This window comes from Corvus hawaiiensis, chromosome 10 (assembly GCF_020740725.1).
Source record: "Corvus hawaiiensis isolate bCorHaw1 chromosome 10, bCorHaw1.pri.cur, whole genome shotgun sequence".
Lineage (NCBI taxonomy): Eukaryota > Metazoa > Chordata > Aves > Passeriformes > Corvidae > Corvus > Corvus hawaiiensis.
Genome location: NC_063222.1, coordinates 25,611,906 through 25,639,807, shown reverse-complemented (window position 1 = coordinate 25,639,807; position 27,902 = coordinate 25,611,906). Strand labels below are relative to the sequence as shown.

General features: G+C 42.1%; 1 protein-coding gene across 1 annotated transcript in view; it reads right to left on the bottom strand.

The window, feature by feature from the left end:
• BCHE (butyrylcholinesterase) overlaps positions 1–4,553 on the bottom strand; it is a 47,194-nt gene extending 42,641 nt beyond the window's left edge. The window contains exon 1 of the mRNA XM_048314821.1: positions 4,444–4,553. The gene's annotated coding sequence lies outside the window, so the exon portion shown is untranslated. The remainder of the gene's footprint in view (positions 1–4,443) is intronic.
• Between the last annotated feature and the right edge of the window lie 23,349 nt (positions 4,554–27,902).

The window sequence follows — 27,902 nt, the reverse complement described above, 5'->3', positions numbered from 1 at the left end:
GTCCTTTCAGAAAGAGGGTAATTATGTGTTGGACGTTCTCAGATTTCCTCCTGTCTAAATTATCGACAAGCAGCTCCTGCTGTGTCGAGTTTAGAGTCTGAGATGAGCTGATTAATGTGAATATTAAACTCCAGAACACTGACAAAGTGGGGAAAGAGGGGGAAATCCTCACCCTCCCTTTGGAATGGTTCAAAATCTTGCCCCACAGATCTGTTGAGTGCTGCCAGGAAGATCCACAGAATAAAAGCAAACCTAAAGAGATCATCCAGTGGTGGGTTTTAGAAGGTTTTTTGACCCAATCCATCCTCAAAGCCTGTTAGGGAAATTTGAAAACTGCAGGGTAAAAAGGTAAATTTCTGCCATGGATTAAAACGTACTCGTGAGATAGGGAAAACAAAGGAGAAGAAAAAAGATCTAATTCTTGCCATACAGAGAGGTTAATGTGGAGTGCCCCAAGATTTGCTGCTGAGACAGATTTTTTGTCCCTTTAAATCCCTGGCATAATGCAAGAAGTCCTGGCTTACTCAGCAAATATCCTGCACTTCCCTACTGCAATAAATCCTTGTGCTTGCTTTAGCTCAGGCTCCCGAGCTGCTGTGCCTCAGCTTGTAACAGCACCCACCAGACAATCAGGGCACACGAGGAGGGAGCTCAGCCTCGATGTGGTTCCACTTCATTAGAGATATCCCAAGGGGGGAATCTGTATCCCTTGTGATTTCTCATAAATCAGAACAAAGACTTTTTTTTTCTTTTAAACATCCTGTGAGTCTGAAGCTCTGCAAGGTAGATAAAACATATTTTTCCCTTGTATAGGTATTAAAAAAAAAAAAAAATTGGGAACTATGTTGCTGCTGTGGAAAATGTTGCTGTTATGTCTGAATGAATGGCATCAGCATCAAAAAGATCCTTTAAATCCAAAATAAACTTTGTCTTGAAGGTTTGAGTGATACCACCCATGTGTGCAGATGTTCAGCATGGAAATAAGCCAGCAAATGGAGCCAACTGGAAAACAGTGGAGGAACTTTCATCCAGATGAAGATTTATGAGTCTACCAATAGAGATATTAATGGATTCAGAGGTGGAATTGATTGTTTGATTGTTCAAAAAAAATTAAACAATGCAGTAAAAGTGTCTGCTTATTCTTCAAAACCACCCCAAAATGGTTAATGTGTTTCATGGCAAAAAGTAATAAACCCCAAATAAAAGTTTGGTGTTATTGAACATTCTCTTGATTTCAAATGCAGTCACAAGACAGAAAATACGGAAAACATTCCGAAGAAGAAGACAGGAACGTCTTCAGGGCAGCGAGAGCTCTGAAAAGTGTAAAAGCGGTTTTATACGAGGTTCTGCTCCTTTTTGACCAGGAAAAGGCTTTCAGCTGTGCAGTGTCCCGAAAGCTGCCAGGCTGCCACGGGCACAGTGGTCAGAGAAACGTGACCCAAATATCCTGAGCACATAAAGCAAGATAAAAATCTTGAATACGATGAATGCTCAGCCAAAAAGTTCCCTCGTAGGTGTTATTTCACAGGCACCACGGCAGCAGCAACTGGCAGAAAACAAAGCGTTTAATTTCCATTGTCAGTTGATGCAGTTGTGATCCCAGAAAATCAGCTGCCTTGAGGCAGCCTGCATTGATATGTGAGACTCTGGAATATTTTCCTTTGCATTATAAATAATACTGCCTGGTGGAGGACACCTAAAACACCCCATGTTCCTAAAAACGCGTTTGGGAGCTTTCCCAGCTTGCACAGTACTTTTGCCCTTTTGGGAATAATGGAGAACTGAAGTCAATATTTGTATTTTACTTCAGGTTTTGCATAGCACATGCAAAGAATTCACCTTCTGTTCAAGACTAGCAGTTGGGAAGTTTTGATGAGCATTTGACAGTCACTCATGATTAGAAACTTTATTCCCCTTTCCAGATAAATCTATACAAAATTCTTTTTATTCTAAATTTTACAGTTTCTTCCCTTTCTTTATGTTAAACTTCTATGAAGCAAACACATTTCTAAGCCATTCCAACCTATTTTCATCTTTTTGGGGGATAAAAAACATTTACTTTCCTCCCATCATCCAAGTAAACTTTTCCCGCCCTGTCTCCATTTGAAAGCATCACTCTTGATGTGGATGGATCAAAAATATTACATCATTATTTTCATTTTTTATCTCTTTAAGATCAGGCTGGTGGAGCAGAGGTCATCAAAAATGATAGGGCCACCAAGACATAGAAAAAGAAATAATTTGTGTAAAATACAGACACACTCAGTGGAAACATCTCCAGATATAATTTCTCTTCAAAAAGCTACTTTATGTAATTCCGTATTGACTGAAAGGATTTGCAGGGGAAAATACATCCAAATTAAAATCAGCCACTTTAAAAACATGGAAAGAAAATTGCTGTGTAACAGACATACTTCTGCTAGGGGAAACCGAGTGTAGGAAAGGGAAGAGAAGCCTTTCTGAGGCTTTTACAGCTGGGAAAGCCTGGGAACTTTATTTTTCAGAATTCTTAGAAATGCGACGATTTGCTGCTATTTCTCAGTAAAACAAGAGTGCTGCTTATGGAAAAGTGTTTTTGCAAAGAGCGAGAAGATGAGGAGCTCTGGAGCAGCCTGGCTTCTCCAGGATCCGAAGACCTAAGCACAAATCCGCAAAGTGGGATTAATCCCAGGGGGAAGAATGCAAAGATTTGAGGAACCAGCACTGCAGGATCACAAGTGTTAATCAGCTGAGTTACCTGGAGCATCGACCCCACAGCTGCAGCAGGTAATGATTAACTTAATTGTGCCAGCCCTGCCGGCTGCAGGTGCCCTTGGGGTCACTGGCAGAGAAAAGGGAAATGAGAAAAGCTGAGCGCAGTTTTTGTGCCCTGAGGAAGCTGGAGAAGAAGGAAGAGACGTTCCTTGGGGCTATCAGGCAGGTTACATTACTAACTGGAATTTTTAACTGTGAAAGAAAGCTCTGGGTTATCAGCAGGGCCTTGCTGAGCTGTGACCAAGGATTATCTGCAAAGAGCCTCCGAGGAGCTTCCCCAGCCCTGCAATCTCAGAGCCTCCCCAGCAGAAGCAGCGAGCAGGTTGGAACAGCACCATGGAGTGATGGCAAATCTCAGTACCCGAGCTTTGGTGATCTCATGGCACGACTGTGGCACAAAGGAAAACACTTTTGAAGAATCAACTCTCTGGCCACCACTCTGTGCCCTGGAGGAGCAGCAGGTGAGCTCAGAAGGGCGAGCTCCGTTTCTGGTGTTTGTAACACACCTTGCAGGGACACCTGAGAGGGGGACCAGCAGAGAGAAGGAGCTGCAGACTGCAGCACAGGTGTGAGTGCATTGATTGTGGCTGGATTTGTGGTGATTGGGAAACTTCCAGTGGGACCAAGCAACTGACATTCAAAATATTTCAATTCCACCTCGATGTCCTGCTAAAACTTCAAAGAGAGAAGAATATGTGCAGTTCCATCATCTTGTTACTTTACACCACCTAATGCTAATTGTCCCTCCAATATTCCTCTGCAGTTTTAAGGCTGCCATTGGGGTTTTTGACCACAATAGATTTAGATGATGTCTTTTCCTCCCCTGCAGCCCTGCTTGTTCCTACTCCAGTCCCCTTTGCACAGCGGTGACCCCACATAAGCCAGGTGCAAACCATCCCCTTGCCTTTCCCTGTGCCTGTACATTTTGTAGAGTCTTCCATTGTCCCCTAATATTTATATGTCCTTTCTGTGTCTAAGGTGAGATTTCTCAGCAGTAAAACAGAACTGTAGAGTATTGCAATACATTTAAGTGCTTATCCATTCTCCAGAGCATTCCCTGAGCAACCTGACCCAGGTGGTGTCACCCCTGCCCACAGCAGAGATGATCTTCAAGGTCCTTTCCAACCCAAACCTTTCTAGGACTCCTTTCTTTATTTTGCATATGGAAAGGACCAACACCACGACATTTCTCCCCATCAGCAATCAGTTAATTGTCCTTTGGGGTTCCCACAGAGGAGGAACTCCCAGCTTCCTGCTTGACACCTTTAATCCCTGCCCTGTGTGCAGCCCAAACCCAGGGCCAGACTTGTGCAGCACCTGCTCCAGGCTCTGGGTGCAATTCCATGGTTTTCCCAGATTCCTGTGGCTGGCTGCAGCTCTGAACACCCTCCAGCTGCTCTGGTCAGGTGCCAGCCACAATGCCTGTGGGACCAACGAGGGGACAGTCCAGAGTTCAGGACTAAAGGACACCACGGAGGCACCGGAGCCCCTCCAGCTGTGCTGCTCTCATCCTGTGCCCACTGAAATGTCAGAGCCGTGGCATCAAATTAACCCAGAAATCTGGGGTGGGGGGGGGGACAGTGGGGCTTTGTTTATTTACTGTAACCTGCCTGTCTGATCACATCAGCACTTCCACCTCTCCCACTTTCAGCACTCTCAGATTTGAAAAGGAAGCAGAAAAAGACCAACCTTGACAGCTGATTTTCCCGTCTGGCTGCTTCTTTCTTTGGATAAAAGAGTTTTCCTGGGCCAAGAGCTGACTACCAAAGTGGCCAAATTATTTATGCCCAGAATTGCTGGTTACCCTGTCAGATAAGTGGGAGGCTAAGGAGCCAGCAGCACCACATGACTGCAAGGATATGCTATTTTTTATCTGTAAATAATGTACTGAAGTAATGACACTTTGGCAAACAAGTGAATGAACCACACACACATTTCTGCTCAGCTGTGTTTACACATCTGTGCTTTTCCCACTTTGCTGAGACCTTTCCCTGTTATTGCAGATTTTTTGTAGTTACTGATAGAGTTCTTTATTAGTTTTGAAATCCTTTCCAAGGTCCCAACAAAGTACATACATGTTGATTTAATTGTTTTATAAAACTGTTTGGAGTCTTAGTTCACGGGGTTGACGTGTCAGTCGAATGGAATTTAGATTCTACGTTGCTTTTATTAGAGACAAAGAAGCCTTAACATCTAGGATAACTCAGTTATTCAGTTTTCATGTCTGGTGTTGCTTGGCTGTCCAAGTGTGGGACATCAGCTCAGTTAGAAAGGCCTGGCTCTGCTCAGGGAGCTGCTGGAGCATTGAACTACTTTATTTTCTACTTTCCATTTTCTCACTAAAAAGAAAAAAAAGAAAGTAGTTGTTTGGGGTTTTTTAGTAATACTGTTTTCTGTGAGCAAAATAATTGAATAAAAAACCTCCAGAAAGAAAATGTCTGAAAAAGAATTCCAGCTGAAGGAACTCCACTGCTCAGTTCTCAGCAGACCTGCAGTGTTGTCACTCTCATGTTGTCACTCGACTGAATTCTCAGTCCTGTGTGTATTTACAAAATCTGGAGTCTGAGCCATTTATTTAGTCCTGGATTTTGGCCATCTAGAACAACCCAAGGAAGCTCAGCAGGACGTAACCCTTGGCTGGTTCCAGCTGCTTACGTGACCATTCCCAGCCTAAGGAGTGTGCTGTTATTATGCCCTTAATTCCATGAAATGAAACTTTAAGTGTCTTAAAAGGTTCAAAGGTGACCATGGCCAAAGCTGAAGAGAGGGGTTACACTCAGGAAATGTCCAAGTCCGGGTTGGACAGGGCTTGGAGCAGCCTGGGACAGTGGAAGGTGTCCCTGCCCATGGCGGGGGTGGAATGGGAGAGAATTCAAGGTCCTTTCCCACCCAAACCATTCTGGGATTTTGTGATTTGTTCAGTGGTAAACCACAAACTGGTGTTGGCAGCAGCAGCAGCAAAGGGCAGAGCCACTCCAACACCATAATTAGCTCGTTAGGGGATTGCTAATGATTAACTGGTAACAGCAGGAGCTGTGCTGATAATGGTGTGGAAGACTATGAGGGGGTGCTGGCACCTCGGTGGATTTCCCAGTTGCTACCAGCTGCTTTTCCAGTTTGAAATCTGTGCTGCCCGACCCTCATTGCCACCTGTTGTTCTGGGAGCTCCCACCCCACCCAGTTACAGCGGAAAAGTCTTTCCCCTGTTGCATCTGAGCCAGGTTTCTCTGCTCAGTGTCTGCTGTGTCCCACATTCCATGCTCTGCTCACAGCACCCTGCTCAGGTGTAAAACACCCAGGCAGGTTTTTTTCAGTGAAAGGTGTCTGTTTAAAATGTAAAGTTACAGCTGCACATTCAGTTTTTAGTGGGGTGATGCTGCAAAGAGATAAAGGGACCCCAAAGAAATCTCCCCTGTGGGAATCCTGGGGGAAGGTGATGAGAGCAGTGTCTGAGCAGGCCCTGGGAGGAAAGCTGAACCAGGGAAATGGGGTTTAGGTTGAGAAACTCATCAGGAAACCAGACTGGAGTCTTGCAGATGGAGTTTCTGTTTGTTTCTACAGTACATAAGAAAATGTGGCTTGGATTATGTAATTTTTCAGTGAATATTATTGCACCTAATAAATACTTGACTAATGGCAACAGTGCATTATTTTATATAAGTAACTACTGGCATTTTAATTTTGATTATTAGTGTGTGAAAAATGTTCCCTGAGACCACAATATTTCACCTCTGGATATCAGACCTTTTCTGTGCACATTAAGACAGCTCTGGCTTTCAGTATTGTAATTTGGAAATACAATCTACACACACTTCACAAGAATTTACTGTCTCTCTTGATCCTTGACCTGTTTATATAGTAATAATTAACCAGCTTAATTCTGAGAATTCTGCTCGTGTTATGTTTTTACACAAGAAATCTTGGCAGGATAAAATGATGCCTAATACAAGTCAAGGTTGTTTTTGCTCAACCAGAACAGCAACATTAATTCTGAATTCTGTGTAAACAAGAAGCAGAATAAATGTTTTCCAAGCAGAGGAACAAACCTGGCAAGGAATAAAACACATTCATGCTTTTAAGTTCATGATACATGTGTGCAGAAATACAGAATCTCGATTTTCAAGAATGTCAGGGCATTTTACAGTCTATGGTTTATGTATTGTTTTCCCTTTAATTTTGAGTTAATTCTTTATTTAACCAGCCTTAATCCTTAATCAGTTTCTTTCCAGGTATTTATAATTTGTGCATATATCCAAGACCGAATTTAACTTGGGTCTGAATTGGGACTGATCCTGAGTGTCTTTTCAGGCAAGTGCAAATCAGAGCAGGGATTGAATTTACTGAGGATAAGCCCCCACTATGAACTCTGACTCCCAGAACTGTGGGGCTCCATCGATGCCAGTGCTGCTCTCAGAGCTTGTGTAAGGATCAGAAGAGTTACTGCTTTTAATAACTTATTATTACATGATATCTCTCATCAGTGCTTCCCTGGCTTCAAGAGAGTCATCCCAAACCGCACTCATATAAACCAAATTCATTCAGCTTCATAACTTTCTCTCCATAAAATATCTTTTCCAGGCATCCCACCTTCCTTTTTCAGAATATTTTCTATTTTCAGTATCAGCCTGAAAATGAGGCTGCAGAATTAAACAGACTGTTCCAGTGAAGGTCTCAGCAATGCTCTGTGGACAGATGCCACCTCTTCCCTGCTTTTGCTCCTTCCTGTCCTGCTTTTGCCTTCAGGTGTTGTGTCCTTGCCTTCCCTGCAGCATTGTACTGACACTGAATATTCAGCTTCCCATCTCTCATTTCTGCAGTGCAGGACATGTTGATTTTCCAGGCATAAATTTATGGCATTGCAGATGTACAAAACGTGTTTTGCTGTGGTAAAATACATTGATTTACACTTAGACATGGAAAACCTTCCCTAGTCTCTCCTTAATCCACAATTCATTGTGCATTAGTATCAACTCAAGACAGAAATGGCCAAAAAGTATTTTTCAATGTGTTCTACCATAGACTGTAGCAGTGTCTAAAGCCTAACAACTGATTTAATGTTGCCTAAGCTCAGTACTGATCATTAAAACTGGTACTAAAGTGAGTGAAGTCCTGTAATTTAACACACACTGCAAAATCCCGGGGTATGGACCCTCCACCAGTGTAAACAGCCATGCTGGAATCAAAATGAACCAATTTGGGATCATTTACACCAAGTAAGAGCTGGCATTTCCCATGTTTACAAATATTAGCTCTATTTAAAATTGCCTTTTGCACACTGAAAGGGAAGAAAAAACCTTCCTTATTGCTCATCTGAAATTTGTCTTTGCTTCCTACGTTTGGTGGAGAGCTGGGAACCAAAAGGCAGGGGGTGGAAAAAGGCAGGAATTGCTGGATAGAAATAGCTCTCTCCCCTATCATGGACTGCGTGATGGAATAAAAGTCAGATTTTTATATATTTCTCTTTGATTCATATTTTTAGTCAAACTCTTTGCTATGTGAATGAGTGGGCACATGCGAATAGGCAAATTTACTAATGGTCTTTAGCGTTGTCAGTAATTTTAGGATCTAAAGATCTAAGAAAAAAATGAAGGCCAGAGAAGAAAAACTCCAGAAAAGAAGCCTTACACCACCTCTAGACAGTATTTCTAGCAGAAGAAAAGAGTAGTCCGGGACAAATTAAGATAAAAAATGTCCTCTCCTAATAAATCTTTGGGTTACTGCTACAAATATCCCCATTTCCCACCCCAGTAAAGGGGGTTTTTTTTGCCTGAGTAGACCAAAGCAGTTTGAAGATATTGATTTGGGTACCACCTTTGAGAAAAGGCTGTGATCTCAGTCAGACACGGGTGGGAGCAGAGGGGAGATCACACAATCTGAAGGTCTGAGGAGTGTTTATTCCCTATTAAGAACAATTTATCCTCTGATATTTCTGCATCTCCTGGTGTGGGCTTTAAAACATATGGAGTTTGCACAGGAAGAGGCCAGGAGAAGATCCTAATCTTTTTGAGGCAGATGTATTTCCTGGTGTCCTGGGGAATTGAAAAGATTCCTCTCTGCATTTCAATAGCTGGCATTCAGTCGGAGTTTCAGAAATCCCAGACCACAAGACTTCCATCTCCTCTATCCTTCAACAGTTTAACATGCAGCATTTCCTGGTATTCACATCAAATGTCTTTCTTCCCTCATAATGTATTCCCTTCACCTGTTAAAATCGTTCTGCCATGTAACAGAGTGAATAATCATTATCCTTTACACAGGCTTATGTCCTCAGACATTTGAAGGCTGTTGTTGTGTTCCTGCTTATTCTGTATTTGGCCAAATTATAACCCCTTAATTCTCTTCATTTTTCTTCCCACTTCAATTCTCACAAAACCCCTTCATTTTTCATTGTCTCCTCTCTAATTTGCTGCCAATTTCACATCTTGCTGGGAGAGCATCTCTTAGAGTTGCAAGCAGTGGCCAGAACAAGGTTGCAGATAATCCCTGCTTTGGGACTGCCAGCCATGCCCAAAACCCTTTGAAGTCCATGGCTGAACTTCCATTGGATGCAGAGGACACTGGATCCTGAACTTTCATTTTACTTTTTGTAATTCCTGTAGCATCCTCCAGCCCTTTTATCCATTGCCACTGTTCCATTCCCTAAAAGATAAACCATTGTTCATCTTTTGAGTTGCTCTGGTTTATGCTGGTTTTGTGTTTGCAGTAAAATAATTTTATTCCCTTGACAAATCTATTTTAGCCATGTTTTATCCATCTGTCCTATCAATCCTTTTTTATCTCCCTCTCCTTTTTGACATTCCAAACTTTCTAGGATGAGCATAATCTGTGTATTTAATTAAGATCTTGATTATGTCTTTTTTCTAAGCCATTAATGAAGATATAAACTCAGATTAACAATCAGTGTGTGTTACCCCACTGGACATTTCCACCCATCTTGTTACCAGGTGTTTATCAGCATTTTTTAAATTTGTGCTTTAGCCCATATCCAACCCACACACCATTGTCTGAAGCCAAGATGACTTGCATTAATTTTTCAATTAATATTTCATGAGGCACTGTCAAATAATTTACTAAAATCCAAATTCTGTCAGCTCCCATACTGAGATTTTTTTCTGATTTTATCTTCTTTTCCTTTTTATTCCCTCGCTCCCTCTGTTTAAAGCTAATTCCACACAAAGACATCAACAACTCTTCCATGTCTGGATCACTTTGAAATTGTGCTTGTCAAAGGTAGACTCGAAGTGCCTGTTTGCCCAAAGCCCACCCAGCTCAGGGCTTGCAGACCATGAAGAGACATCTCTCTCCTTCACTCTGCGGTGACTGAGGTGAGCTCAACCAGGAGTTTCTGATAAATCCACTCTCAGACACCCAATTCTCTCCATTATTTTAATTTACATAGCTTGAGAACACCTCCTGTCCATTCCTTATCATACAAAAAGCAGCAGATGAAGCTGTAATTCCACTCACTGATTTTTATTCCAGTGAGAGAAATCTCTCTCCACCTCCAGCCATCACCTGGTGACCAGGTGTGCCCAAACCACCAAACCCAGGCTTCTGAAATCCAGGGGGCTCTTCCTCAAAGGGTCTGAGGACCTGAATTTTGACCATCTCATTGCTGGACATTAATCCTCCATTTCTGTAGCTTTCAGAGGGACTAATCATGCAGTGAAGTGCTGTTTATAGTGAATTTAAATAATCCAGCCTGGCTGTTTTAGAGCTACTCTGTGTTGTATTTAGATATTATTTAACATTTAGTTAATTCCTTTCATTCACTGAAAACATGAAACTATGAAAATAATTATTCTTGTCTATATTAACTCACTGTATCCTCACTCTTTTTATTTTACGTGGTTAAACAAACAGCAACTTTCTATGAAGTTTCTTTCATATCCAAATTAATTTCCAGCCACCAGGATGAATTTCAAATTAACTCATAGTAACCAATTATAAGGTGTTCCTTCATTTCTTCTAGAAGGGTATTACCAGAAAAGCATTTTCTAATATATTCAAATGCCTGCCAATAGAAAGGAACCAATAAGCAAGTTTTGAAGAATTAAAATGCTTTCTCCCTCCATGAGAAAAATACAGAAGGACCATCAATGCCCAATTTTTTAGTATCCAGACACTTAGATTAATTACTGAAGGATTGTGTATTTCTTCTTAAAATACTAGATTTGATTCTATGAAAGATTTAAAGAGGCTTTTGAATAATGAAGAAACCCATTGAAATTAAGGAAAGCCAAAGGCTTCTATTTTATTGCAAACATATTTTAAGGCTTGACAACTGTTGCAGTGTTCCCCTAATTTTTGCTGTAAAAGGGAAGTAAAACAACAGTTTATTGTGGCCATACTTCATAGTGCCCTACTTCTGTAAATTGTCTTTAAGCTCTAGGGTAAGGACAGAACATTCATGTTTTTAAATTGGATACAAAAACTGTTCCTATGCAATGGCTGCTGGAGCGTAAATTGCTGTACAGACTCCCAGATTTATCTAAGCACACTGATGTTGGGAGGTTTTTCTGCCTTGCTTTACCTGCAACTCTTGTAGTGCATGCTCCTTTTAGATCTTGAAAACGTTGTAGGAAATTCTCCTTGAAACAGCCCCAAAACTCTCAGAGCCATCCTGTTGGGGAGGATGAAAGTTTGGTAAGAAAGTTTCACAGGTATGTAGGCTTGGCAGAAAGATCTCTGAATGTAGAAGCTGAGGATGAGGTAGAAATGAAAGCAAGTTTTGATATAGAATAAAAGATGTTTTGCTGAAACACTGACCACTGAATAACTGAGAAGGCAAAGGTTGGAGATGAGTTGGAAGGAGACTTTTAGGAGTAGGACAAAGGTATGTGACTACAAACAAAGATATGTTTTTCATCAAGTAAATAAGTCTCAAAAAGAGCATAAGTAAATAGAAAACATATCTTTACCAAAAAGAGAGATATCGCAGGCAAACAAGAAATGTTGATGTAGCAAGAAGAAGAGAGGTCTGAGAATTTTCCACTTAAATTGTAACTTACTTTTGTGATTGGATAATAATGACTGTAATATGGTGATGGTAGTAGCTATGATAGGCTATAGGCAAATGTAAAGGTATTGGGTATGGTGCTGATTGGTTGTTATGTATTAAGATACTCTGCAAAGAAAAGTATCTAATGCTTTGTAACTTGAACAGAAAGCGGCTCCAGGTATGCCCACAGCTGGAGCTGGCAGCTGTAGGGCTGGCTCTGGATACCCACTCCCTGAGCTGCTGTAACTTCGCCTATGCAATAAACAGCTTTCAAGAGAGCCGCCTGAAGTCCAGACATCCTTCGTGAAACTTTCTCCTATACCATCCCAAAGTTTTGCAGTGTTTTAGCGGGGCTAATTTATAAAATAAATTGGCTGACCAGCCTGAACCTGGGCGTCGCGCTGCAATTCTTTTCGAGCACAAGAGCGCTTATTGATCCTTCATGGGAGAGCAGCAGCGGGTCAGGGGCGGTGACACGGAGGTGCCACCCAGGAGGGACCCAGGGTGGCTTTTCCTCATGGACAGGTGACAACAGGTGACAACGGGTGACAAGAGGTGACAAGAGGTGACCTATTTGCCTTGTGGGTTTGGAGCTGTGGGGCTGGGAAGGTGCCGGGGCTGCTGGGGAAGCAGCTGAACGCTCTGCAGGTGGCGGGAGGCTGCTCCTGCCTGCTCCATGCTCCAGCTGGCACCTGGAATCGGTACAGGGATGCTGCGGGGGGAAGGGAGCTGGGCCAGTGAGGGGCCCCGTCTGAAGTGAGGTGGCAGGCGGGGACAGAACGGGATGCTGAGCAATTAGCCACTGAATTAGCAATTAGCCACTGAATTAGCAATTAGCCACTGAATCGAGGAGATCGCCGCTGCAGATACCGACCGGCTCTGGAAACTCCTGCCTTGCTTGCGCTTCCATTACACTTCCTTTGTTATTCATTACAGGAGAGACTTTTAACGTTCCGTCGGAAGGGAAACACATTTTAAGGCTATTAAGCGCTAATGATCAGATTGTAAGGACCTATTGCTTTATTTACTTATTTATTTTAAGGTCCCATCGCTCCATTTATTTATTTATTTATGAGCAGAAGGAGCAGCACAATTCCCACCTTTGAGAAGTTTAGGGCTGCTTGCAAGAAGAATTTTGCATTCCCCGAAAGGAGGGAGGCCGCTTGTCAACTGCAAGATTAGCAATGCAGCCACCCGGTATTTTAAATAATCGGAGAGATTCTGGAACATGAAAGCAAATTAAGCCTTGCCATGGATGAGCAAACGTTACCTGAAAATGTGTTGTGTGTTTAGAGCTTAGCAACAGATGCTGAGCCCGGAAAAAAGGGTATTTGCAGAGATGTACAGAGCTGCCTCTGCACCCTGCCCCCCAAACTGCTCCAAAACTCACAATAATTGCAAATTAACTTCTAACAGAAGGAATGTGTACAAGCACCAATAAGCAGTGGGAAATAACTTTTCCTTGTTTCTGAAATTAACACACATAGTGAGGTTTAAGTGGCATTGAATTGTAATGAGAACAGTTTTGAAAATAGCAGAGCACTTTCTTATTTGGTTTTAGTGCTTGGGTACGAGATTTTTTTATTTATTTATTTCAAACTGATGTCTTGAAACCTTGAATTTGTTACAATAGGAAAAGTAGCTGTTTTCTTTATTGCTGCTTTCTGCTTGAAGAAATAAAACTGAAAGACATCTCTATCAACCTGTTTACACCAGAAGAGACAGCAAAATCTCTTTTTTTTTTTTTTTTTTGACAGTTTTAAAATCCTATTTTTTTTTTTAAATCCAATTTTTCTTCATAGGAAACTTGGTTGTCCCTGGTGTTAACACCATTCAAAAATTATTTCCAACAAAACTGGAAGCCTTCAGATATTAGTACACAGCCATATACTGTTGATAATTGGATTATCTCTTGGACTCTCTTTTAGCAAAGAGAGAGGTAAAACCCTTTTTATGAACTAGGCCTACAATGTATTAAACCTCAAGGCTGGGCTTAAAGAGGATGGAGCTGTGGCAGGTGCAGCTTTTATCATCCTCACAAAAGATAAGGGCACACAGGAAAGAGAGGCTGAGGAGGTGAGATACCCACAAGTCAGGCTCTAAATACACCACCTTTAAAAAAATTGCATTTCTTACAGCAAGGAAGGAAACAGATCTCATCAAGCAATTTTTGTCTATATTTAAAAATCTCATTATGTTTTTTATAAAATAACTTTCCTAAGGCTGACAATGCCATATTTTGCTACGGCCTAAAACTCTTTGCAGAGGCCATTTATTTCTAATGCCATCCAAAAAAAGTGAATTGTGGGCAGCATGCTCAGTTTATTAATCTTTCCCACAGGAGTCAGAGTAGAACTGCAAACATTGGTACCTGAGGCTTTCTCTGTGGTCAGTTTGGTCCAAAATATTTCTAAATGCAGCAGGTTTTGGTGCTGGTTTTTTGGAGTTGTGGAATGATTTCCCCTCGATATTGGGTGTATGGCAGAAAGAAGTGTTCACACAGAGCAAACTGCATTTTCCACTCATTTTTCACCATAAGATGATAACAGCAGGTTGGAATTGCAGCAATCCTTTATCTTTGGTGGGGCTTTCCCCAGATAAATGCCCTCATATCTCTGTGATGATCAGGTATCAAATCTGTGCTGCTGTCTCATCTTGGCTGCTTTGGGTGGATAAAATGGACAGAAAGCAAAGAAGGTTCCATTTGCAGTGAAAAACCTGGCCAGGCAATGTTCTATTAACCTACACTCAGCACAAGACAGGCATTTTTTGCAAAGCTCCTTGTGCACAGGTATTTATTTATACGTTTTATTCAGCTAAAAATTCCATGAGAGATTAGGTGAATATTACAAACATAGGAATTTCTATTCATAAAATCATGGTTCTTATCTATTTGTCCCTATCACAGTAAGAATTCCCAGAGATTCAGATAATCTATGAAAGCTCACATTCAAGCTATCAAGTGCTGGTTTCCAAGTTCTTCCTTGTGAGGTGTCCCAGGAAACCACAGCAAAGTCAGAGTTGTCCCTCTTTCCAGACTTCAGCTGCTCCCTCTGCAGAGTGGGAAGCGAATCCTGAAGCAGATTTGTCCTCTGTTGTCCAAGGAAGAGGAATTCTGCATTTCCCTGACAGCAGCAGCACACAGGTGATGCTCAGACATGGTTGTTCACCAAATGTGAGTGCAGAGATCCCATCTCTGTGAAATCTGTCTCCTCCATTCCTGCATTGTAAGCAGCTCCAAAACAGCTCTGCTATTTTATTATGTGCTTTCTAAATAATATCTAAGAAGCAGATAGGCCATAAAGAGGTAATTTTATGTTTTGCTTTAAGTGTGCATCATTTTCCCTTTCTGTTGTGACACTGATTTATGTATTATGCCAGAAATAGAAGATGTGCATGGAAAGAGCAGCAGCATCCCACACAAAACCACTCAACTCAGGCATTCCTTAGCCTGGAAAGTCACTCACAGGATTTTAAATTGCATCACAGGGGTTTTTGCTCTTAGTCACCACCTTTCATTACAATAGAAGGTTCTGTTTTTCCCACTGTATCCTGCCACCTTCGATTGATCCAGTTCTCACTGCTCTGTAACACACTCATTAAATACTGTCTCTAACCCTTGATTTTTAGTGTATTAATTGCCATTGATTGCAGATTTTTTAAAACCAGGTGGTTATTCCTAAGAAGATGAGGAAAAGAAAACCTTTTATGACTTGAGCTAATTCTAGGTGCTGCCCTTGAGGTGTCCTGGCTGTGGCACATCTGTTTAATGATCCACAGCACAAGTTTGGGATTGTCCCTCCAGCAAAAAAGAAACAATTTTGAGAGGTTTTTTTGTCAACAAAAAATCCATGTTCTTCTTCCCACACACAGAGAACAATTTCCTAACCTGGGGCTCCTTAGCAGAGCTGCCCAAACACAGCCAGCTTGGGGTGGCTGGACACACAAGGAACAACAAATTGGATGTTTGTGTCTCTCAGCAAAATCTGCTGATGAGCAGCCACGAGGCTGCACTGGAAAAGGCTCTGAGCACAACATGGGCATGGAATGAGGGACTCCAATCTCTACAAGTTAAAGGAGCGCCAGGATATGGGAAAAAAATTTTAATCCCTCCCTTTATCTTGTTTATAACGAGATCCCTCCTCCCCATTTAATGCTGCAGCTCCTAGCCTTGAAGAAGGAACAGGGAAGAACAAAGTGTGCCTAGACAGGAGGCTGGGAAGAGGGAAGGATGTGGTTTTGCTGACAATTTAGCATCAGGAAGCCTAAGTGGGAAGCTGCTAGCTCATCTGGGAAGCTGCCGTGAGGGGTGATGTGGATTGGCAGCCAGATCACAGCTATTTGCTAAACAAACACTAAAACTCGGGAAGGAGTTGCCTGGTTCTTGTAGGTGCTGCAGGGGGTAAAATCTGTTACTTCTCCAGTTGCCTCTAATTGGCCTTTTCTGTAGTTTTGGGAAGGTTTGTTTTACAGATAGCTGTCTCTATAGATATTTTTCCTGGTTTTTTTGAAGGTATCTTTGTTTGCAGTTGTAGCCCTGCAGAGCACAGTGTGGCTCCCTCCCTTCTGCCTCTCTCCTTTCTCTCTGCACTTCCTTTCACCAGCCCCAAATTTCCACTTCTGCTCTTCTCAGCTTTTGTCACTCTTTGCTCCTGATCACTGTTGTGGTTCTTGATGCCTCCCAGGTTCACCAGTCCTGCATGTCCCTTTTGTTACCATCGGACATTTCCACGCTTTTCAGAGGAGCAGGAGGGCCAGGATGAGCTCCTTGTTTTCTTTTTGCCTCTCATTGCAGTAGGTCTGGTTGGCAAAATCTATTTAGGGACCTGGACAAGGGCATGGAGTGACAGGAAAAGGGGGGGTGGGTTAACACTGCCAGGGGGCAGGGTTAGATGGGATTTGGGGAAGGAATTGTTCCCTGAGAGGGTGGGCAGGCCCTGGAATAGAATTCCCAGAGAAGCTGTGGCTGCCCCTGGATCCCTGGCAGTGCCCAAGGCCAGGCTGGACACTGGGGCTGGGAGCAGCCTGGGACAGTGGGAGGTGTCCCTGCCCATGGCAGGGGTGGCACTGGATGATCCTTAACGTCCCCTCCATCCCAAACCATTCTGTGACTCTGACCATGAGTAATTAGTCAATAAGATATGAGAGAGGGAGCAGCACAGAGAGGGGACAGCACAGAAGTGGCAATAAACTCTCAGGTGTGTTGTCCCATTGTCTGGATTTCTAACGAGCGTCTCTGTGCATGCTGGGGGTTGAAAAGTTACAGAGCCAAATTTGTATTTGGGAGCTATTTTGTGAGGGTTTCCCTGCATTAAAAAGAGCTGTGTTACATTAAAGGATCCCATGTTATGCTCAGAAATGCTGAACTTGAAAGGTCCTGGATGTAGCAATTAGCACCATTCCTGACTAATGTCGTGGTAATGCAACATGAATAATTCCATTCCCTGGGCCGTGGTGCCGCTCAGCTCCTGGTCAGGGACAGTTCAGCACAGTAGTTCAGAAGTAGTTCAGCAGAAATTGGTTTTAGGAAATATTGACTCGTGCAGTGCAGGTATTTTTTATCTCTGTATTTATATCTGTATCTTTATCTCTGTTTACAACTCGTTCCAACACATAGGCGTAGTGTTTCTCCATAAAACAGCACTGAAAGCAGTTTCCCTTCGCCTCACAAATGTCTGAGGTATTTTAGAAAGCAGATGTTTCTAAAGCGCTCCCGAGTTTCAGCCTCATGGGGAATATACCCCGTAATAATTTGGGTTGCAACAATAAAACCAGATGAAAGTGAGCCCTTCCCATAAAAAATTCCAGACAACCACAAGTGCAACCCATAAGAGGAAATGCTGAAGTGCTTTTGAACCCTGTGCTACCACCTGGTGTTTTTTACTACATGTCATCCCGGATATTTCCCCTCTACTTAGTGCTGCAATTAATAAAAATCCTCCTCTAAAGGTAACAAGGTATCAGCCTCACTTCCAGTTGAGACTGTCTGTTGATTAAAAACTACTTCACAATGACATTAAGCTGCAAAGAACCACTCAAAAAAAAAAAAAAACCATAAGCCCTAGCCACGCACTGCCAGTCCCCACAGATTTAAATTTAATTAAATGAGAAAACTGCAGGACTCTTTTTGTTCACACTGAAGATTCCCAGAGCTATCCCAGGAGCAGTGCTCAGTTACTGCAAGGCACGGGCTCAGCTTGGAATATTGTTTCATCATTAAGGCTGCCAGTAATTCCCCATTAGGTCTGGCACCCAAAATGCCAGGGTGCTACGACGAAAATAAAAGGCCTTGGCCCTGCACTGGAAGTGTCCTGAGGATGCAGGGGTGGGATCACATCAGTTCATCCATTTCCCAACAGCCAGCCAGTTGTTTGGGATGTGAAATCCAGCACTGGGGTGCTGCTATTTTGGGAGGTGTTGACCACCTGCTCCTGGATGCAACAGAGCCTTTCCTTTCGTAGCCCCAAACCCGTGGGGTTATGAAATGATGGATATGGAAATGGTGCTGTGTTATCTTCCATGAAAACCAGGCTTCCACGCCATGTCCTGGATCCATGGGAAGTTGTACCCATCCTCCCCCTGTCCTCGTTCCCCAAACATGGGAAAATGCTTCCTGTACTCCCAGTAAATCTGTATATAAGAAAGAACCTGACATTGCTTCCTAACCCCTGCGAATAATTTGCTGTCCTTTGAAGTATGGAATTATTCATCTGACATTTCATCTTGTCCATCTACCAGCACCCTCAAGAAAAATATAACATCTTTAAGCCCAGTTTTCTATTTTTTTTTTAATTCTAGCTTTAATATTTGTAGGTTTTTCCATTCTCAAAGACAAATTAGGAAATAAATGAGCCTGCAGGCAAAGCTGAGAATATTCAGTGTGATAGCAGTAATGCACAAAGATGAACGTGGAAATGCCATCAGCATCATTGCCACACATATTCTTGACAGTTTCTTTTTAATTCAGAAAACCTGGTTTATAGTTCTGGGGAGAGAAAGGAAAAAGAGGCTGAGGAGAAGAGGCGACAAAAGGAAGGAAAGAGTTGGACAAACAGACCTCCCCCCCTGGGTCTCCTACTTGCTCCAAAAAAGGTCATTCTTGTCTTTGTAGCTGCTGAATTTTTTAAACTGGCCTGGTCTGTCTGTGACGAACTGTCCTTTTGAGCAAACATGGTGACTTTTAGAGAGTAAAGCCCAGACCACGTGTTCATGAATTTTAATGTAAGCAAAATCAGCTCTTTTTTTTTTATTATTATTTTCCCCAGTTTTTAAGATCTTCCTTGGCTTTGTTGTGTGGGGCGAAGGGCAGAGGAGCAGAATGGCCAAAGGGTAGAGCTGCAGCTTGCTGGAACATGTGTTTTCATCTCCTGCTGAATCTTATCCTCCATGCTCTAAAGAGATCACATTTACAACAAAGAGACCTGAGAGACTCAGACCAAATCAGCACCTGGAGCAGAGCTTTCCCCAACCTCCACGAATAGAAAAGGAATAGGAAATAAGATTAGCCCTGCTGCTCCTCACAGGTTTCCCTGAATCTGCTGAAGTTTGTGCTTCTGCTGCAGTGATGATCATTAATAACACTCATTTTCAGACCATTTTTAACTCAGTTCCAGGGAAGCAGTTAAACATGTCTGACTGTTTGGTCGCTGGGGAAGAGGCAGAGGGAGGCAGAGCTGCCTCCCTGCTCTCAGAGATGCACTGGCAGAGCTCTGGTGAGGGTGTGGTGAGGCGAGCTCCATCCCAATCAACCTCAGCCAACATCCAGGCCAGGGTGACCTGTCACAGGAGCTCAGAGAGGGCTCGTGCACAGCAGCAGCTGCAGAGGAACCGGAGTTTCCCCACTTTTCTGTCCTGTGGGTTCCTCGGACACGGAACGTGTTCCCAGCGTGGGGTTTTTTGAAGCAGAGCTGATTTTGCAGCGTGATTCCCCTCCCCAGATTTTCACTTTCAAAGCTCTTCTGCTCACTAACAATGCTGACACACCAGGAGTGCCATCTGTCACTTCAGGAGCTGCCACCTGCCCCGCACATCACTGTGAGCTGCTCGTGTGGTAATGCCAGAGACATTCAGGTTTAATCCCCTCCATCCACCTCTCCCAATCCTCCTCACACACCTCTCCTACTTAGATATTCCTGTTCGTGCATCTCCAGAGCTACAGCAGCATCAGAGAGATGCTCTGGGAATTAGAAATGCAGCTTCTATGAATATTTTTGGAAAAGAGCACAACTGCTATTACTTCACCACTTCACTTTGAAATCTGCCAGACAAGAAGTACCTTCAATTTATTTTATTGCTGCATTTTAAGGGTACATATATATATGTATATATATTTTTTTTTCTTATTGAAAACCAGGAGTCTGGATGAATAATTAAATTTTAAAGTGCATTTGCTCTGAAATAAAAGGAATTGTGCAACTGGTTTTGACACCTGCAGTATAAAGGTACTGAAACTCCGAAATTGTAAAAACCACTATAATTTCTTGTAATATATTGAAATAATTTTTGCAGTATGCAGAATTGTGGTCAAGTCACCAAAATGCAGCTGAATTAATTTTTGACTCATTTGAGCTGAAAATGCTCATTCCAGCCTGAATTTCTTCAGCAAGTCATAGGATCATGGAATGGTTTGGGATGGAAGGAACATTAAAGCCCATCCAGTGCCACCCCTGCCATGAGCAGGGACACCTCCCACTGTCCCAGGCTGCTCCCAGCCCCAATGTCCAGCCTGGCCTTGGGCACTGCCAGGGATCCAGGGGCAGCCCCAGCTTCTCTGGGAATTCTATTCCAGAGTCTGCCCACCCTCTCAGGGAACAATTCCTTCCCAATCTCCCATCCAGCCCTGCCCTCTGGCAGTGAGAAGCCATTCCCTGTGTCCTGGCACTCCAGCCCTTGTCCCAAGTCCCTCTCCAGCTCCCTTGGTACCACTTTGGGTGCTGGAAGCCAGCTGCAAGTTGCAGATGACAGTCCTGTGACAACAGCTTTAAATCCTTGTCCCAGTCTTCCACCTCCATCTCTTCAGATATTCTTATTTTGGTCCAAATTTCCCTTAACACCAACAGAAATCTGCCCAGCCCCAGCAGACCTCAGCCCTGGCTGAGCATCCCCCTGAAGAGGAGCTTTTGTCTACAGCCATGAGTTGCCTCATTCACCTCTTGAAATTTCTGTGCTGTGTCTTAATAGCTGAAAGTTAAATTAATTCACACTCTCTCCTGACTTCTGTTCATCATCATCACTTCAACACAGCATTACCTTGCGTGGTTTTGTTACCAAATCTAGTACAGGCAAAATCAATCTTGTTTCTCCATTCTGCACTGGCTTTTGTGCAAGTTCAGCCAGGTTTGCTCAAAGGGAAATGCCAGGAACACACAAAGGAGTTGGTAAATTCCCAAATGTTCAGGCCTTACGGGGACACCGGGGGTGAGGATGCACAGGAGCCCTGGTGCAGCTGCCATGCAGCAGCTGCATCCTGCAGCTCCCACTGAGGAATGCAATTATTGATCTGATTGGTACAAAATCAATTCAGTGACACAAATCATTGAGGGATCATCCATTCAAAACTGATTCAATGACACAAATCATCGGGAAGTAATCAATTCAAAACTGATTCAATGACACAAATCATTCAGGGATGGTCGATTCAAAACTGATTCAGTGATACAAATAATTGAGAAATATTCAATTCAGGATTGATTCAATGACACAAATCATTGAGGGATGATCCATTCAAAATTGATTCAGTGATACAAGACACTGAGGAATTATTCACATCTTGTGGCTGCTCAGGTGTGAAAGCTCAGCATGGGAGGAGCACAATTTTGGGGCATTATTTTAGAGCTTGTTAAGTATTTTTAGTTTCAGACCTGAGATATTAAAGTGATTTTAATTTGGGTTTTTTTTTCCTAAAAAGGCTAAAAAGAGGGAATATCAATCCCCACCCCATCCCCTTCCGTGGAGGGAGCTGTTTTGGTTGTGTGAAGCTGATAAGGTTAAAGCTCTGTGTGTGTTATCTCTTGTATTGCACTCTTACATTCTGTTCATCAGAAAGGTTAGCCAGAATATAAATAATTTTAATGAGAAAAAGACATTGTGAAACAAAGCAGTGCAGAGCACCTGTTTTTAAATTACTTTTGCTCCTTGTTTCTGACACAAATAATGGCCAAGACATGATACTCTTGCACAAATCATTTCCATTTGAATGAATCAGCACTTACCAGCAGGACAATATTTACATCTTTGCTTGTTCTATCAGCTCCTAGATTGCAAATATCACCTCGAAACAGCAGCTAAGCAAAAATCTTTTGGGAAGCTACAAAATGAAACAGATTTTCTTGGCTGAGAGAGAGAAAACTGGAGGAGGGTTGAACTCTAACATCTCTCAGTGTGGAAGGATGGCAGCAGGATTGTGCTGAATGGACAAAAATTGCCTCCATTCAGTTCAGCCACCCAAACTATTTTGGTTCCAATTAAGCAGAGGAGAAAATGCTGAAAATTGGACAAAAAAACATGGACAAAAAGTACTGATTAGCTCAACTCAAAAAGCCAGGATGGAACAGCCCAGCTCCTCAAGGGCAGAAGAGAAAGCTGAACCTTAATTTGGAAATGGCAAGAACTACAGACTGAAAGAAGAGGGTGGTTATATTTACTTGGGTTTTCACAGTTCTACCTTAAAATATTTTGAGGGCAAGGCACAGGAAGGATTGCCAGCAAGAGGTTCCATTTTACTGGTCAATGGTTTAGTTCCTTTACAGGAAAAAAAAAACCAGCAAAAAACTTAAAAATAAAATAATTGTGGCCTTTGATCTTTCATTTTCCCTGTTGAGAAACCATATATTCATTTTATAAAACAGAGCAACTGTTCTTCTATCCTTTCATTAGATCAGTTTATTCACTGTGCCAAGAGGGTGGTGGAACCACAAGTTGAAAAGTGGTGGGAATTAGGAAATTGGTCTGTGTTACAAATTCCTCTGAGTCCGTTGCTGAAGCAGTCTGGCATCAGCCACCAGGATATTCTGTCGTACAAAAATGAGGGAATCCCCAGCTGGATCTATCAATCTATCTGCAGCACACCTTAACAAAAGCACATTTTGTTAAGAATTAGCTGTTTTTTGATGTTTCAATGTATTCCTTATCCAGCTGCCATTAATATCACATTCCTATCATCTGCTATATAAATTCAATTTAATGCAAATATTCTGCTTGAAAATAAGCCTGAGGAGTTAAAGCAGGCAGCCATTGATAATGCAGATCCCTCTCTGCAGCTGCTTTTTGCCACGTTTTTGTGTGGAGTTTTTGTTTCCCTCTGGGTGTTTTGGGAATATGGGATAGTGCTCAGGCACAGTGTTGTGTCACAACGTGGACCATGAATAAAATCCAGGCATAAAAATCAGAGTTATGAGCAGATCAGAGACTGCCAGAACAGCAATACCCACCTCCTTCCTGGCACTGCTCACCCATCAAGCAAAATGTTCTTTATGGAGAAACCTGTCATTATTTTCAGTTTCACTCTACCTTGAACAAATCTTCATCTTAATTTTATACTCCTGAATAAAATTAGGCCTTCCTGAGTACCAAAATCAGGCCAGATTAATTGAAAAATGAATACTGCACATAGAAATTCAAATGATGGTGAGGACATTTCTCTATTAAGTTTAGTAGAGTCCAGTGAGGAAAGTATTTAATAGGACTAGTTAGGAAATTGTTCTGGTTTTAATTAACATCTCAAAAGAGTAGTCTCACATTGAGTTTTCATTCAAGAAATACTGGGTTTTATACTAAAATACCTCAACTAATTGTGTTAATCAGTTGTGTTGATTGCTAATTCTTTGTTCCCCTTGCAAATGCTTCACAGCAGACCGTGTAGCCTGGGCTTCTGGAGCAGTTACAGGAACAAAGAAGTGCATGCTTATTCTTGCTTCATTCTTATTTCATCCTTTTTTTATTTAAATTTCACTTCCCCACATTATTTTCCTGCATGTCACTGGTTTTGTTTGATGCCATAATCTTAATTTCTGCAGCGTTTTTGGTTGATGTGATGCAGAGACTTTTTGTTCCTCTGCCTTGCAAGTTTTTGCTGCTGCTTGCACTGCAGGTGGAAGTCTGAGCTGGTGGCTGTGGCAGGAGGAGCATTTTTATCAGTTTATTTAATCTTCCAAAGAAATAGGTGCACTCTGCTCGCTCCATTCTGCCTCCTGTGCTCCCTGAGCACTTTCCATGGAGGTGATGTACAGCAGGGGATCAATCACCACACACCCCTGGACTTTCCTCTTTGAATCATTGTTCAAAAGCTGGATTTTGACCAAAATTGTGACAATTTGACACCTGTTTGGTCACTTAAACAAACAAAATTAGTGGCCTCCATCCAGCTGCTGGTGGAAGTAGGCACCTGCATCCAAATATTTAGATGAAATTAGCACCTTTATCTGGGAATCTGGGCAGAGCTGTCAGGAGTCAATGTTATGGAGATTTGTCTCAGCAACCATGCTGCTGCTTACCCAGGTCTGGCCTTCATGGATAACTTCCCAACTATTTCCAGGATGTGGGCAGCACATCTTCCTGTATTCTTTCCATCTGTCCTTGCTGGAGAAAAGGGTGATAATGATCAGAGCCATGACACTGGACCAGGTGCCACAATATCAGCTTCTTACTTTACAACTCATTTAGCCAGGGTTTTTTTGCCTTAATCCCCCAGTTCCTAAGACTGAGAGGCGACAGCAGCACTGAGGATAACGTCAGTATCCCCCTGCTCTGACATTATCTGTGAATTTTCTCATTTCAGTGTCTTTTGCACCTCAGAAATCCCCTCAGATTCCCAGGCAGGTGTGGAGCAGAGCTCATTCCACAGCGGGTTCCTCGAAAGGGGTGACCCCACCAAGATCTCCACTGGCACCTCCTCATCCTCAAACCACAGAGTTATTTTCCATCTCATTTGCAGCAATGCACACCCAATTTTTATTTAATTAAACACTGCTAGCAGGCTGATGTAATGGTGCTGTTGGAGCAAGGCTCCTGGCAGGGCTCCAGTTCCCTCGCTGGAGTGAGTTTATTCTGTGGTTTATTCACTCAGGACTGTATTAGTGCCTCATAAAACAGGCAGATAGCACTTTTATCTCTTAATTATGCTGCAAGACTTCAGTGTCTGCCATCCCACATCAGCCCCAGCACATTTCTCTGAACCCCAGAATGTGTAGGAAATATAAATTGGTCTGTTGGAGCACAGAGGAATAAATGCCGGGAAGCTGTTTTGTCAGAGCTGGGAGATTTTTCATGTATTATATTCAAATGTGAAAAATTGCTGCTTTAGAACAAACCAACGACTGTATTCCTAATAGAATTAATTTTAACAGATAATTCTGACTCATCACCTGTAATACCTTACAGAAAAAAAATCCCAGCAACCGCGATGGGCTACTTATCTAGGGAGTGAGGATTCACTGAGGAAAGGAAAGATAAAGGGAGAAAGAAATGCTGAAATTTAAACTGCATAATCATTATCTCTAACTGTTGGGATCTGCAACAGGTACTTTTGGAGGTAATTTCAATAATAAAAATATGTATATGTCACACATAACCATAATTTATTCAAAGAAATCAAGGTTCCCAGTATTTTTTTTTCTGTTTGATGACCAACAGACTTTTTTTCTGTGTTGAGGCACTTGTTAAAATAAGGAAATATTGGTAAAAAAGAAGCAAATACAAAAGCTAAATCAAAACAATATCAATATCTCCTAAATCCTGATTATTTTAGGTAAAGTTAAGACATAGTGACACACTAATTAAAGTAAAGCATAGAATGACTAATTTTATTCCTTATTTTTATAGTAGCTGTTATTCACTAAAGATGACAATTTTTTAATTCATTTTTTTTAAATTCATGCTGACTGAATCAATGCCTAGAATGGAGTTTGAGCCAGGTTTATATTGAAATGGAAGGTTTTTACAATATAAGGATATCAAGTAATCCATATCTGCCTCCAGATTGTCAAAATTGTTAGGAACGCTGAATGTTTCATTTCCCTTGAAACAGGCTTGGAAATGGGAAGATTTAGCTTAAATGATTAAACAAAGGTTCACACACTTGAGTTTAAACGTTTTAAATGAATTGAGTCGTTCAATTATCTCAGTTTCGTGACCTTATTGGATCCACCAGGTCTTTCAGGTCCCTCCTGTTTTGGTGTGGGATGCAGGGGAGATGAGTCCAGGTGGGAGAGCAGAAGGATTAAAATAAATAAAATGCTGCCAGGCAGTAAATTCTGGCCCAGGGAAGAGCTGCAGGCACTCAGGAACATGGAGCACAGCGTGTCAAGCATGGGATGCACCAAAATCTCCCTCACTGGTGGCATCAGCAGGGAAAAGACCCATCTGTACCCTGCTAGCAAATCCAGGACAGGAGGCTCTGAGGGTGACTGCTGATCCTGTGGCCAGCTGCTTTTTCTCAATGGGAGATGTAAAAAAATAAATAGAAATAGAAATAGAAATAAAAAATAGAAATAAAAAATAGAAATAGAAATAGAAATAGAAATATGCTGAGCCACAAACCTGAGTAAAGTTCAGCTGCTGCATATTCATAGCCCTGAATCAGCCCTTCCTGCACCACACAGACCCTCCCTGCATACTGAATGCTAATGCTCATTTGCATATTCATAAACCACACCCAGCACTCCAGCATCCACCATTATTTATGATGTAGTCGAAATTCACGTGGCCTCTGACTTCCCCCGCTGTAAATTCATCTTTATTACACCCCGTGCACCCACAGAGCCATCGGGTGTTTCACTGCTGAGGATTTTATCCTCAATTATTCCTCATTTTGCAGTTCTTGCACCACTGTGCAGCACACAGCCAAATTTATCTCCAGGTACACATTACCTAATTTTAGATGCCTGTAAGCATAAATGATTAAAGCCTATCATGAGCTAATTCTGGTATTACAATTCAGGCAGGGAAAGCAGCTCAAAAGATGTTGGGTTTTGTTTTAAACAGTTCTGGTTGGTTGAGTCTCTCTGAAGAACTTGGAAGGTGATGTCCTGGGCTTCAGACAAGCCAGTGGCAAGAGCAAGCTGGGCAAAAATTGTGGAATATCTCCTAAATTAATCTCTCCACGACAACGTCCATTTAATTGGGAGTGAAGCTGCCCACAGCTCGCTGCCACGATCGTGTTTTCTTTCTTTCCCTTTTACCCTTTCCAGCACCAAATATAGAAACAGCAATGCATGAAAAGCCAATTTTTATCCTTTATTTAAAGAAATCAGGAGGTATAAAATTAACTGGGAATGACTAAAAGTTATTCTCTGGTGCATTCCTGACAATCAAGTTCTCACTGCTCATCACTCACAGGAAAGGGGTAACTTTGAAAAGGGAAGCTGCAGAAATGGGCTTCCTTCTGTTCTTTGAACATTAACCTGCAAGTCTGTATCTATGTCTACCAAAGTAACTTAAATAAAAATAGCTTTTTTCAGCACTGGGATGAATATGCCTCACTTCCTAATTTGAATTAATGTCCCAGGAAAACTCTAATTTGGTTATTTGTTCTCACAATGGAAAAATTCAAGGGATCCGTTGCCCTCTACTACAAGAGGATTTTGTCTTCTGTGGCTGAGAATTGATTTGAAAAGAAAATTCAGGCTGCAAACCAAGACACCCAGTGACAAAGTAGGAAATCGAAGCATTCCAGGTTGCAGATAAGCCTGGCAGTGGTGGTGGTGTCCTGCAGAGAGGCACTTGTTTCCTTTTAGAGGGACACACACGTTTCTGATGACAAAATTCAGCAATTACTTTTAGCCAAAAGTCACGGAGGGGAACAAAAAAAAAAAAAGCAGCTCAATAGGAAAATATGTAGATAAACACTGAGCTGGAGGAAGTTAATCTCAACAGGATCATTTCTGAAGAAATCCAGGCTGTTAAGGCTGGATACTCCACGTCCTTCTTCCTGCTGAAGAGAAGACATTAAAGAGATGGGTGGGAGATACATCCATACCCAGATACATCTGAACACGTCTTCCCCCCAGATTAAAGGGAAAAATACAGATACACCCCATGGTACTGGCTGAAGCTTTGTCACAAATGCAGGACTGGGAAAAAAGGGAATGTTAAATTGCACTTTTCCAGGTTGAATATATAATCTTCAATTCTCATCATCAAAATAACTCCC